Here is a 14,383-nt window from a genome sequence, read left to right as displayed (position 1 = left end):
AAAAGCGCAAGAAGGAGGACCCAGGGAACTACAGGCCAGTCAGCCTCACCTCTATCCCGGGAAAGGTGATGGAGCAGCTTATCCTGGAGGCCATCATCAAGCAAGTGGAAGAAAAGAAGGTTATCAGGAGTAGTCAGCATGGATTCACTAAGGGGAAATCATGCCTGACCAATCTAATAGCTTTCTACGGTGACATGACTGGCTGGGTAGATGAAGGGAGAGCCGTGGATGTTGTCTACCTGGACTTCAGCAAGGCTTTCGACACAGTCTCCCATGGTATCCTCCTAGGGAAGCTGAGGAAGTGTGGGCTGGATGAGTGGTCGGTGAAGTGGAGAGAGAACTGGCTGAGTGGCAGAACTCAGAGGGCTGTCATCAGCAACTCTGAGTCTAGTTGGAGGCTGGTAACAAGTGGTGTCCCCCTGGGGTCAGTACTGGGCCCAGTCTTGTTCAACTTCTTCATCAATGACCTGGATGAAGAGTTAGAATGTACCCGCAGCAAGTTTTCTGATGACACCAAACTGGGAGGTGTGGTAGATACACTGGAAGGCTGTGCTGCCATTCAGCGTGACCTGGATAGGCTGGAAAGCTGGGCAGAGAGGAACCTGATGAGATTCAACAAGGGCAAGTGCAGGGTCCTGCATCTGGGGAGGAACAAGCACGTGCATCAGTACAGGCTTGGGGGGGGCCTGCTGGAGAGAAGCTCTGCGGAGAGGGACCTGGGTGTCGTGGTGGACGACAGGTTAACCATGAGCCAGCAGTGTGCCCTGGCTGCCACGAAATCCAATGGAATCCTGGGGTGCATCAAGAAGAGTGTGGCCAGCAGGACGAGGGAGGTTCTCCTTCCCCTCTACACTGCCCTGGTGAGGCCTCATCTGGAGTACTGTGTCCAGTTCTGGGCTCCCCAGTTCAAGAAGGATGAAGAGCTACTGGAGAGAGTCCAGCGGAGGGCTACAAGGATGGTGAGGGGACTGGAGCATCTGCCCTACGAGGAGAGGTTGAGGGAGCTGGGCTTGTTCAGCCTGAAGAAGAGAAGGCTGCGAGGGTACCTAATAAATGCTTATAAATATCTGAAGGGTGGGTGTCAGGAGGATGGGGCCAAGCTCTTTTCGGTGGTGCCCAGTGACAGGACAAGGGGCAATGGGCACAAACTGAGGCACAGGAAGTTCCGTCTGAACATGAGGAAGAACTTCTTCCCTCTGAGGGTGACGGAGCACTGGAACAGTCTGCCCAGGGAGGTGGTGGAGTCTCCTTCTCTGGAGATATTCAAGACCCTCCTGGACAAGTTCCTGTGCAGCCTGCTGTAGGTGACCCTGCTTCAGCAGGAGTGTTGGACTAGATGACCCACAGAGGTCCCTTCCAACCCCTACTATTCTGTGATTCTGTGATTCTGTGATTCTGTGAAAGGCACACCCTCAGAAGTATAACATTTTTCCTTGATGTAAAACCTTTATGAAGTAGCAGCTGAGTGTCTTTTTTTGACAGCTGGATTTAACACAGTTTTAGGTCTGTGATTCATACTAGCAACATGGGGGAAATATGTTATAAATTTTACTGCCATGTGTTCTTTCATAACTGATCTTTAATTTTGCTTCAGACATCATCTGGACTTCTTAATTTACAGCCTAAGTGATTGTGAAAATCTTTTTCTTGAGATGGTGTGAAACTTCTCTACTCTTTCCCAGAAAATATCTGCCCCCTTTAATTACAACTCATCTCACTGTTGTCTTGTATCTTTTTAAATTTGTGTGATCCGCTTTGGCAATGGAAGTCCAAAGACTTGTGTTTATTCTGTCTCTTAATGCTGACTTGATTGGTGATCTTAATCAAATCCCTTAGAACTGAAAGCAGCAAAACACAAAACCACATTTTTTATTTGAATAGGACTTAACATTTAGCAACCACTTGAGTATTTTGCATTTTGTTTGTCTGTGCCTCCGATATGTGTAAAAGAAAAGAGAAGGTTTATACTTTCTTTTCTTCCCTCGCAGGTGTTGCAAGATTTAATCTGTTTGAAGAAAGACGGGGTTTTAATTGCGTTGCAGAGAGATGAATGTCCATGATACATGAGAAAAGATGTAGTCTGTCTAATAGCAAGATTTACAGAGGAAAGGTGGTGTTGAGGAACTTGAAGCACAAGTGTCAAAGATTAATGAACATCAAAGAAAAGTTTATGTTGCTTCCAGGCTCCCATTTTAACTATCTTTTTTTTATTTGGTGAAAAGTTTCCTTATTTTGTTGGGTATTTGTTTTGAAATTTATTTAATAAAAATGAAGTAGTTAAATATCAGATTTCCCATGCCACTTTTTTCCCATTAAGTTCCGGAGTTAAGGAATGCCATTAGTATTAATATTCACAAACAAGGGGATTGTAAAGATGAGATATGCATAAAATAGGTGTAGTTTCTTTTATCAGAGAAAATTCCCAGAGCTACTACTATGCAGATAAATTGTCTTACTTTTGTTTCTGAAGAAATCTGAAAAGTTTAAATATAAATACTTAAAGGAAAACTCTACCCCCCCTCCAAATTCCAAACCATACAGTCCAATAAACCAGCAACAAACAAAGGAAAAAAGCTGTATGAGTCATTGGGGACTGATTTGGAAATGCTCCCTGATATTTTTAAAAGCTAAACCTTCTGTGTGTATGTGTACATAACACTGATGCCTTAGGGAACTCAGATGTTGAAATTAGCTTTGAATAATCTATTTTGGATACTCAGGGAAGCATTCTTCAGTCTTCCTGCTTCCATCTTGCAAGACCTTGAATGCCATGAGAGGTCATGGGTGTCCTTGCAGATGTGACATTCTGGATATGACCTTTCAAAAGAACAATAGAATTAAATATTTGGAACAGATGACAGGAAATATTCAGTTTGTTCTCTACAATGCAATTAAAATCCCATATTTCTTCAAACTGAATAACACCATTGTTTATGATCTATATGTTGATCTTCTTCATCATTCATAAAATAAAGCTAGACTCCTGAGGCAAATCATCTGGGAGCTTTTAATAAAAATATTAATGAAACTTATGTTTTAAAAAAGTAAAGATGTGGGGAAAGTGGGTTACCATAAGTAAGCTTTATAGATGGTGCAGTCCACAGATAAAAAAAATAAAAATATCATATAGGTCATGCTTCACAAATTGTAACATATACAACTCCACAGTGATTTTAGCAGTTTGTTGTTCGAGAAACTATGAAAACCTTTTAAAGCTATCAAAGTTCAGGTCTGAAAATTACATTGTATTTCCAGTAGCAAGGCTTTGTACTAAGGAGAAGATCTGGTGAGATCTCTTGCATGTATTCTTACTACATGATCACAGGTCTGTTAAATTCTAGCTTGCTTTACAGGCTAAGCAGAGAGCGGACCAAAAATGAAGAAATATTCTTGCATCATGAACTTTTAGGTCAGCATATTAGAGGATTTCACTTAATATAAATCTTATTTCATGGTTGCTTGGATTATCATGACACTTAAGCTCTGTGTAGGTCGCTCATATAAAATATTGGGGCCTATTCCGAAAAGTAAATAAACAATTCCTTTTTAGATTAGCAATTTGTGTTCAAGATACCATTGTCTTTTTCAGTAACAAAAATATAAATTGATTTTATGGACATATATTTCTATTTTTTCCTCTTTTTTTTTTCCTCCAAGGTGACACAGAATATACAGATAAAACTGCTTTTTGAAATGTGTTTCTGAAATTAAAAATAGTGGTAAATATAACCCTAAATCACACTCTTCATCTCTTCTCTGGAAGTATTTTGACCTTGCTAGCATTTGTTCAAAAAACACAATAGTATGGCTTCTTACTCCTTTTACCTTACAGTTCAGAAATTAAGATATACAGGAGACCTATATTTAATACTTCAGTATGTCTTCAGTGACATCTCACCTTATCCATCTTACAAATATGTAGGTCTGTCCGTGTCTTAACCAAATGTGCAAAATCACTGTGCAGTGGATATGCAACAGATGTTGAATACTGGGTGTGGGCAATACTCTAGGGTGGAGATCTAGAGTGTGCATCTCAGGGATCAGCACCTTATAATGGCTCCAGAACTGATATTTTCTATCTTCTGGATGCTAATTGTATCTACAGTCATAGAAACTCTGGTGTAGGGGAAGGGGTAGAGATAAAAAGGATGGAAAGAAATGACTTGTTTCAGTCCATGCTGTACAAACACCATGGTGGGACAGGACAGGCTGTAGGGCTCTGTCCTGACAGACCCTATAGGGAGTTCCCATGGCTCCCAGCACTGCTAGCAGTCAGCCTGCTCCACGCCCTCAGAAAACCTTTCACAGGTTTTCAAAGCTCACTCTCTTTCACTCCCCCACAGAAATCTTGAGCATTCACTGCATCCTCTTGGAACAAATTCTGACTCCAAGTTTTGGATCTTGCTTCAGCTAGCTTTATTTATTACCCCTTTGATCTTACACTGGTGGGGAAAATGAGCCTTTAACATCTTTGTCCTTTCCATCACAGTAGTTTAATTCCTTCTTCAAGTTTGAATACTTCCTAATAGATGGGTGATTTTTGTTTTGGTTTTTAACAGTATTAAACAATGAGCTCTTATTTGGTTGGAATGGATAAGAATCCCAGCGTCCCGAGTGGCAACAGTCAGCTTGTTCTCAGTATTTTCCTAAGGCTTAACTTAGGCACCCTGCCATCCAGATTGCTTGTTTTGAGGGTACCTCAGAGCTGTGAGCATCAAATACCTTATGAAGTGAGGTGAAATACTAAAACTCAAGGACACTGGATGCCATGCAACATATAGATGCCGAAAGTTACCTTTTTGCTATAACTTCTAATATGAATAAAGAGAATATTTAATGTATTCAGATTATTTTTCAGCAAAATGAAGCTTTGTCAGGAAACACCTCTTCATTGTACCTGAAACATTTCTCTTCAAAGATCTTGTATTCAAGGAATTTCTACCACATCAAAGACAGGACTGTGTGAGGAAAATCTGACAGAATTCTTATCTTCTGTTAGTGACTGAGAAGCCAAGGCTCTGAATAGTATAGTATTTTAGATACAATGTGTTTTTCCCTTGTGAATGAAATCTCATTATACAGGCTGCTAGGGCAGTTTGTTGTGTCAAGGTTTTCACACTCTTTGATCCCAGTTGCTGAGCTCCACCTGTAAATAGGATTCAGCTTTTGTCTATACAGGAAGCGCCTAGCAGCCTTGAGAGCTTTATACCAAGTCTGGGCTCTTGAGTTTTCCAGGTTCCTTGGCATGAAAATGTTGAAATTAACAGTTGTGACAATTTCACATGGCTAGCAGCAGCAGTCAACCTGACAAGAATGTTAATTCCACTCTAGCAGCTGCTGGAGATCAATGGCATGTGAACATAGGAAGCCCCACTGGGCAGATTGTCCTTTGGCCAAAGATTCTAAGATGTCCTGAGTCCTGAGCCAGCTTGTTCCCCAACATCTTGATCCCCTCAATAATGTGATTTTTGCTTAGCAGCTGCAGGCTCCAATGCATTTATTTTACTTGATGAGAGCAGAGCACGATAGGGAAAATACCTTTTTTCTTCTTCAGAATTTCCGTTCATGGAAAATTTAACAAATTTGGTTTCTGAATGATTTGGTTCAAAACCAAATATAGAAATATAATTATGTAGGTTTTTATCACACAAAATAGAGTATCTGAATTTTGGCTAGTTGCTGTGCCAACTATTCCCATCTGCCCTGAAACTGACTTGTAGCAGTAGTAAGCTCTAAGGACAAAACTAAGAGAGTGGCTAGTGTTCAGAGTGAATCAACTGCTATGGAAAGTTTTTTTAAAAAAACAACAACCTTTTAAAACAGGTTCTTATTGCATTCTTTTTATTAAAATAATAGATTCTTGATTGAAAAGCCATCTCCAGAACAACAGCAAGAAAGCAACGTAGTGTTTTCACACAGCCATCTGGTCTACCCAGAGCTCCAGCAGTTAGACCCTGTTAACCCTGATCTAGGTTTATTTTTTTTACTTAACTTTCTGATGTCAGTGGAAAGTGCTTACACATGCAGTATCAAGCCATTTTGTATAAATCTGTACTAATACTCTTAAAACCACATAGCACTCAGAATCCAGGATTAAGGATTTAAACCAGATGAAATATATATTGGGATTTCCAATAAGTTTTCTTTCTTTTTGTAATGCAAATGTGTTAATGCTCTGACCTCAAAACTGAAAGAGCAAAGCCCAGATAGCTATCAAGAAGCTGGCAAAGCACTGTTCAACTAGTGCAGGCACTCAGAAAAGCAGGACTCCCCCATCCTAAACAACAACAAAGAGAGATGTCAAAGACTTATATCTCAATAACACTATTTTGTTTCTGTTCTAATCATAATTTGAGATAAGAGTATTGCAATACTTTCAGCTTTCTGCCAGTTAAAAAATATTTCTAATTCCACAAAGTACAGTATTTACGAAATCTATAGCTTCTTGAAAGCAAATATATTATTAATTTAATACAAAATATTGAAAAATGCTGAGGCACCTTTCTGGCCTGCAAGCAGCTTATAATAAATAAATAATAAATAACAATAACAATAAATATATAAAGAGTATCTTCTATTTTTGTGATTTTTAAACATGTATCTTGTGTCTTTCACAAATATGTAACTTTAGTATTTCTTTCATTAAGGTAACAATCCAAATTTAAAAAGAATCATGTGAAATACTCAAAACCATCACTACAGCGCTACTTACAGTTCTATGCTCAGCCCAGTAATAGACAGCTGCTTGCTTAGATGCAACTGGTCTTCAAATAAAGAACAATATCGATTTTGTTAATCTTTCTTTCATGATTTCTGATCTTTTTAACACCACAAAAAAAAAGATGTCATATATACCATTAAATGAAAGAAATATCATATGTTTGTGTATGTACAGGAAGAATAAAGATAAAATAGAAGTTGTGAAATGTGTCCTAATTTGGTGACTCTTTGCTTTTTAAGCAGAAAATAGCATGGGAGTGACTGATCAGCAGTACAGTACAGTGCCACAGCACAAACATTCAGTCTTATCCTATTTTTCCTTTGGAAGGTTTCCTGAATGTTAGAACATTAAAAGGCATGGTAAGCCTGTAGAATTGGCATCTTTGGTCTATTCATACAGCCTCTTCCCACTGTGAATAATTTGTTATATTGTACCTGGAGGCAGGTGACAAGCAGAATACTGCATGGGTCTATCCTCCAGTCTGTCCTGTTTAACATCGTTATCAGTGGTTTACAGGAGATGAAAGAGTGTGTTTGCAGATGTTACCAAATTGTGGGGGACCAATCAATATGCTTGAGGGCAGGGCTGCTGTACAGATGGACTAGGCACAGACTGGAGAAATGTGTCAACCTTATGAAAATCAGCAAGGGAAAATGAAAAGTCTTGCACCTAAGAATAACTCCTTGCAGACTGGGGACTGACTGGCTGGGGAGCAACTCTGCTGAAAAGGACATGGGGCCCACAGTCGACCTCTGTGTGAGCCAGCAGTGTGCTCTGGCAGCAAGATGGTCAACAGACACATAAGCTCTGTGAAAGCAGCATGGACATTAGGTCAAGAGAATTGGTTGTTCTCCTCTACTTTGTCCTCATTAGACCACATGTAGAATACTGCAGCCAATTTGCCCCTGCCACCTCCCCTCATTCCTGTCAAGGACAAGGAAAACGTCAGTCAACTAGAATGAGTTCAGGAAGGTGGAGCTAGGTTCTTCACAGTGATGCAGGGTGGGAAGAGAAGAAACAAAGGATATAGATTGAATAAAACACAGAATATGAATATGACTTACTGGTTATGAGGAGAAGTCTTTCTGCTATGAGTACAGTCAAGCAGTGGGACAGTTTCCCAGAGACACTTCCATCCTCGGAAGATCTCAAGACACAACTGGATAAAAACTTGAGCAACCTGGTCTGACCTCATAGCTGAAGCTGGTTTGATGTTGAACTGGAGATTGACTGAAGTATCTTCCAGCCTGCAATATTCTATGATTCTGTGATTCTAATATTTTTTTATACATTTTTAAAAAGCTTCTTACCAGTCAGATTAACAGTTCAATTTGTTTAGTATCCTGTTTCTGACAGGAATCATGGCAGCTTACATTTCCGTGTGAGAACATGGCAAGTGTAGTAGTGTGGCAGTTCCAAGAAAGAATTCATAATCAGACTTTGTGCTGGAACTTTCTCTTGGTTGGCACCACACCTCTCTTATGCACCCTACCAACCTGAAATTTTTTCCCATTCTTCTGCAGTAACAAATGGTTACGGAAGGCCTCCAGTTAAAGACAAGACAGAATATAAACGCAGAACAATACTACATTTGCCCCGTTTCTTATGTTTTCCCTATATATCCACCACAAATCATTTACAGCGAAGAGGTGGGGGCGAAACAGACATTGAGTCTGACCTTCTATGAGCATTCACACAGACAGCATCTGGCTTTACAGGTGTCCTGGGTTTGGCCAGGACAGGGTTAATTTTCACCAGACTCCAGGAAGGGGCACAGCCAGGCAGGCTGACCCCACCTGGCCAAACAGAGCAGGGTATTCCATACCATGTGCTGTCATGCTGGGTTCCAGTGGGGGGGGGAGCTTGGCAGCAGGAACTCACTTGAGGCTCAGGAGCGCGGGCACCGGTCCAGTCAGGGAGAGAGTGGCTCTGTGGGTTGTGCGGTTTGTGTTGTGTTTTCTCCTAATCTATATTGTTGTTGTTCCTGTTCCCTTTGTTTGCTGTTCTGTTAAACTGCTCTTATCCCGACCCACCGGTTTCTGCCTGTTTCTTTCCATTCTCCTCCACACCCCGGCGGGGGGAGGGGCAGCCACGTGGCGCTTTTGTTGCCAGCCGCAGCCAAACCATAACAGCAGGTAGCTATCAGCTTTCATAATGGTACAAATTATAGATTTTCAATACCACCAAAACAGTCAAAAGTTAATTGCACCAAAGTCTGAAATTCATAATCACATGCATTCATAGCTTAGGTGAGAAAAAACTGATTTTCTTAAGGCAACAATGGGACTCAAAGTTTTATGTCAGCTAAGTAAACTGCAAAAGCCAGGAAACAATAAATTAATAGGTACGAAATTGATAGCCAGGATTTGCCATTCAGCCAGATGCATGTCTATAAAGATCCAGCCAATTTTTTCTTGTAACTTTGCCAGGGAAGGGAAAAAAACATACATTATCAGAATTTAACATGCTGTATGATTTTGAGAATAGCCCTTCAAGTTGTCAGTCTTGTTGCCAAAAATACTGTGCAACAATATCAAGCAACAGGAGCATGGACTCATTTCAAGCCCAGGTGCAGAGCAATCTGAAACACATAAGCTCCTTGTTGTGAAACAATCATTCCCTCTGAGGCTCTTTGTGTCCTCATCACTCCATGAACTGTGCTCATGCTGAATGTGCATTTACTTGTCTTATAGCTAGGGTTTGAATGCAGATTTCCAAGAAGAGAGAACTATCTCCTCCTTCCTTTACAGGTTTCTGTCCTTATAGAAGTAGAGCACTGTAAAACAGCTGAACTGAAGGCTTCAACACTTATGGCAAGAGTAGTAAAGAAAAGTTAGAAAGCAGATAACCTCTGATCCATGCAGAGCCCATATACTAGTATCAGGTAGCAGAAATAAAAAACCTGCACATTCAAAAAGAAACTAAGAGCACTGATGGTAAAATAGGGCTTAGGAATTTCTAATAATTTATGACTCGTGCAAATAGAGTTTTCCAACACCCCAAAATTTTAACAGTTGTGGAATTTTTAACAGATCTTCCAAATCAATTTCAAAATGAGATACGGACAAGTAAGCAGTATGCCAACTGTTTCTGTAGCAAAGATTAGATTCATTTGCAACACTTAAAGCTATGTTCATGCAGAATGCGATTCATCTCATCCAGCTCAGTTGTCTAAAAGTTACTTGTCAAAGTAAAAAAAAAAAAGTTACTTGTCAAAGCTGGATCCCTTTACACCACTGAGGAAAAACAGAAAACTCAAGACATGATAAACCACATTTCAGGGGTACCTATTTCTTTCTTTTGACTATAAAGTAGAAGTAAAACAATGAGCTGAAATTCAGACACTTATCTGTGATTTCAGACGTATATAGTGGGCAATTTGCTGATTTCGACAGTTTCCCAATCTAGTTGCTTTTTAAATCAGGGAGGTAAAGAGTGCAATACAAATCGGGGCAGAAAAAAGATGGGTCTACATGGCACAGAATACTTTAAGGAAATATTTTCAGCAAATAAGGAAAGTTGTTCTAACTTTTACATATACACATTAGGCGACATAAATCTGTTCGCAGTACCTCACTTCAATGAAGCTGAAAAATGTTGCACTTATTTACTTCAGAATTGTAATTTGATTATCTATTCAAAACATCTGTTTTCTATTGTGAAGTGAAAATCACCATATAGTGATAATTTAGCGGTATGGTGGTAGGGAGAATGCTTTAACAAGCTCAGACAGCAGATCTGTGTCAGAGTCAGGTACTGATCAGTGAGTTATTCTTGCACTGGGCAGTACAGGGCAGTGCCAGAGCTGCCTAGTCCATCCACAAGGCACAGTTCAGTACCGTGCGGAGAGAGTGGTCCAGAAAGGGGTTTTCTGCATCTTGTATCCTGTACAGAAATAAGGCAAAGAAATTAAGCTGACTGAATTAGTATGTCATGTATACAATGACAGTGGTCTAAAAATAGAAACCACGTGTATTTATAAGAGGCAGGTAAAATCTTTATTAGACCAACAAATACAACTGCCAAGCCACTCTCCATGATATTTGAAAAGTCATGGCAGTCAGGGGAAGTTCCCAGTGACTGGAAAAAGGGAAACATTGTGCCCCTTTTCAAAAAGGGTAGAAAGGAAGACCCTGGGAACTACCGACCTGTCAGCCTCACCTCTGTGCCTGGGAAGATCATGGAACAGATCCTCCTAGAAGATATGCTAAGGCACATGGAGGCCAGGGAGGTGATTCGAGACAGCCAGCATGGCTTCACCAAGGGCAAGTCCTGCCTCACCAACCTAGTGGCTTTCTATGATGGTGTAACAACAAGGGTGGACAAGGGAAAACCAATGGATGTCATCTATCTGGATTTTTGTAAAGCCTTTCACACGGTCCCCCACAACATCCTTCTCTCTAAATAGGAGAGCCATGGATTTGATGGGTCAACCGTTCGGTGGATAAGGAATTGGTTGGATGGTCACAGCCAAAGGGTAGTGGTCAACAGCTCAATGTCCGATGGAGACCAGTGACGAGTGGAGTCCCTCAGGGGTCCGTACTGGGACCGGTGCTGTTCAATATATTTATCAACGACATGGACAGTGACATCGAGTGTACCCTCAGCAAGTTTGCAGATGACACCAAGCTGAGTGGTACGGTTGAGACACCAGAAGGATGGGATGCCATCCAGAGGGACCTGGACAAGCTGGAGAAGTGGGCCTGTGTGAACCTCATGAGGTTCAACAAGGCCAAGTGCAAGGTCCTACACCTGGGTAATGGGTAATCCCTGTTATCAGTACAGGCCGGGGGATGAAAAGATCGAGAGCAGCCCTGCTGAGAGGGACTTGGGGGTACTGATAGACAAAAGGCTGGACATGAGCCAGCAATGTGCGCTGGCAGCCCAGAGGGCCAACCGTGTCCTGGGCTGCGTCAAGAGAAGCGTGGCCAGCAGGTTGAGAGAGGTGATTCTGCCCCTTTACTCTGCTCTGGTGAGACCTCACCTGGAGTCCTGCGTTCAGCTCTGGAGCCCTCAGCACAAGAAGGACATGGAACTGTTAGAGTGGGTCCAAAGGAGGGCTACAAAAATGATTCGAGGGCTGGAGCACCTCTCCTATGAGGACAGGCTGAGAGAGTTGGGCTTGTTCAGCCTGGAGAAGAGAAGGCTGCGGGGAGACCTGATTGCAGCCTTTCAGTACTTAAAGGGAGCCTGTAGGAAAGATGGGGACAATCTTTTTAGTAGAGACAGCAGTGACAGGACGAGGGGTAATGGTTTTAAACTAAAACAGGGTAGGTTTAGGCTAGATATAAGGAAGAAATTCTTTACAATGAGGGTGGTGAAACACTGGAACGGGTTGCCCAGAGACGTAGTGGAGGCCCCATCCCTGGAAACATTCAAGACCAGGTTGGACAGGGCTCTCAGCCACCTGATCTAGTTAGTGGTGTCCCTGCTCGCTGTGGGGGGGTTGGACTAGATGACGTCTAGGGGTTCCTTCCGACCCAAAAGTTTCTGTGATTCTATGATATAAAAATGGCAAGCTTTAGGGCACGTAAGCACTCTTCATGAGTTCTCTGTTTTTCCAACTATACAAATGTAGCAAAGATATCAAGAAATGAAGACAGATTTTATAATGGAAAATATAATAAATATTTATGTATGCTGGTGTACCTTCACTATGTATTATTTACTATAAAGAATTATTACCTAAATACAATATATATTAATTATTCTAAGCTTTGCTAACATACCTTCAGAGGAAGAAAACAATATTTATGTTGTAAATACTGAAGTCTTCCAATCACTCATGAGAAACAGTATCTTCTGACTTAAAAGCATACAACTTTTAGAAATAACACCACAGCCTTTTGTCAAGGTAAGAAAGATGTGACATTAAAGTAATGACATTAAAGTCCTGCTACAAACTATACATCGGGCAATGCAAACCACAGATGATCGAAAAGATCAACCTATTACTTGTTGTTAATTGATAAAAGGAACAAAAAAAAACAACTCAATAACTTTGAGTTCGTTATTGATAGTAAATTGTGTGAACAGTTTCAATGGATAACTGTGTTGGGAGTAAATGACAACACTTTGGCAGAAGGGTGCTGCAGGGGTGGCCTTTGTGAGGAGAGTCTGTTTCCAGCCAGCTCCAGCAGACCCACCGCAGGACACACTTGAGCCCCTCACCCAAGATGGTGGCACTTCTGGAAAATGTATTGAAGAATACATTTAAGAATACAGATTGTGAGAAGAAAGGAAGAGAGTGAGAGAAAACAGCCCTGCAGAGACCAAAGTGAGAGAAGGAGGAGGAGATGTTCCAAGAGCTGGAGCAGAGATTCCCCTGCAGCCCATGGAGAAGACCATGGTAATGCAGGTCATCCCCTTGCCACCCAAGGAGGACCACAGTGGAGCAAATATCCACACTGCAGCCCCTGCAGCACCCCACACCAGAGCAGGTAGATATTAAATAACTGAAGCTGCAGCCTGTGGAAACCCCGGTATGGAGCAGAGAAAAGGTGTGAGGAGGAATAAGCAGCATAGAGGAACTGTTAAGAACTGACCCCAACTGCCATTCCCCATCCCGCTGTGCTGCTCATGGAGTCTTAGGTGGAAGGGGCTGGAGGGATGGAGAATTTGGGAATGAAGGATTTGAGCTGAGCCGCAAAAGGGAAGAGTGGGAAGTATTGTTTTAATTTTTGTCTTTGTTTCTCGCCATGTAACTCTATTTTTGATCGGCAATAAATTAAATTAATTTTCCATGAGTTTAGTCTGTTCTGCCTATGACAGTAATAGGTGATTGATCTCCCTTTCTGCCTTGACCCACAATCTTTGACATTATCTCCCCCTGTCCCGTTGAGGAGGGAGAGCAAGTGAGCGGCTGGGTGGAGTTGCTGGCCAGGGTTAATCCACTACACAAACTTACCTAAGACAGAGGCAGCATTAAAAAGCTTCATCCAAGTTTCCAGATACTGCTATATATTACGAGTCTTAGCATAGAACAACAGACAAGACTAATTTACCAATACTAAGACACTTTACAACACAACTTGTCCTGAAATTAACTGTACAGAAAATTTATAAATTGCCGTTATAACAGGATGAATTATTCATCTATAAGAAGACACATCAGAGCAGGTGCAAGCTGGTAAAGCTGAGATATATCAGGCTCCTACAAGGTTATTTTGCCTAGAATTTATCCAACTGCTTTTTGCAATTGTAGTGGTAAACCTTCAGACTTCCTGATAGTAGGAACAACGAGATCTATTTTTCACATTATTTATTAGAAATTCTGAAATCTCATACAGGACATATTCTGTATGTGTTCCTCGGTAACTTTAGGTAAGGACCATATTAGATAGTTTAGCTTGCATCTAGCATTGTACTAACCCAAATCCATTTCCTGTTTCCCAGTAAATCCTCAATCAGCCTTTTTCAAAGGCTCTCTGTATTGTTCTTCAGGAATTTCTTCAATGGACTTCCCTATTGTCTTTGAATATACAAAAGGAATTTAAGGTGACTTTAGTCTCTAAATGCTGTGAAAAGCCTGATCACAGGTATACTCTTAGAAACAGAGGTATCAGCACACAGGATAAGAGGAATTTTGTACTACACTGAGACTTCTATTTGGAAGTCCAGAGGGGTAGTCACTCATCCTATTAAGGACTTTCTCAAGGTGTA

The sequence above is a fragment of the Opisthocomus hoazin genome, chromosome 1 (assembly GCF_030867145.1).
Source record: "Opisthocomus hoazin isolate bOpiHoa1 chromosome 1, bOpiHoa1.hap1, whole genome shotgun sequence".
NCBI lineage: Eukaryota > Metazoa > Chordata > Aves > Opisthocomiformes > Opisthocomidae > Opisthocomus > Opisthocomus hoazin.
The sequence above is the reverse complement of the archived record's forward strand: the minus strand, read 5'-3'. Positions refer to the sequence as shown.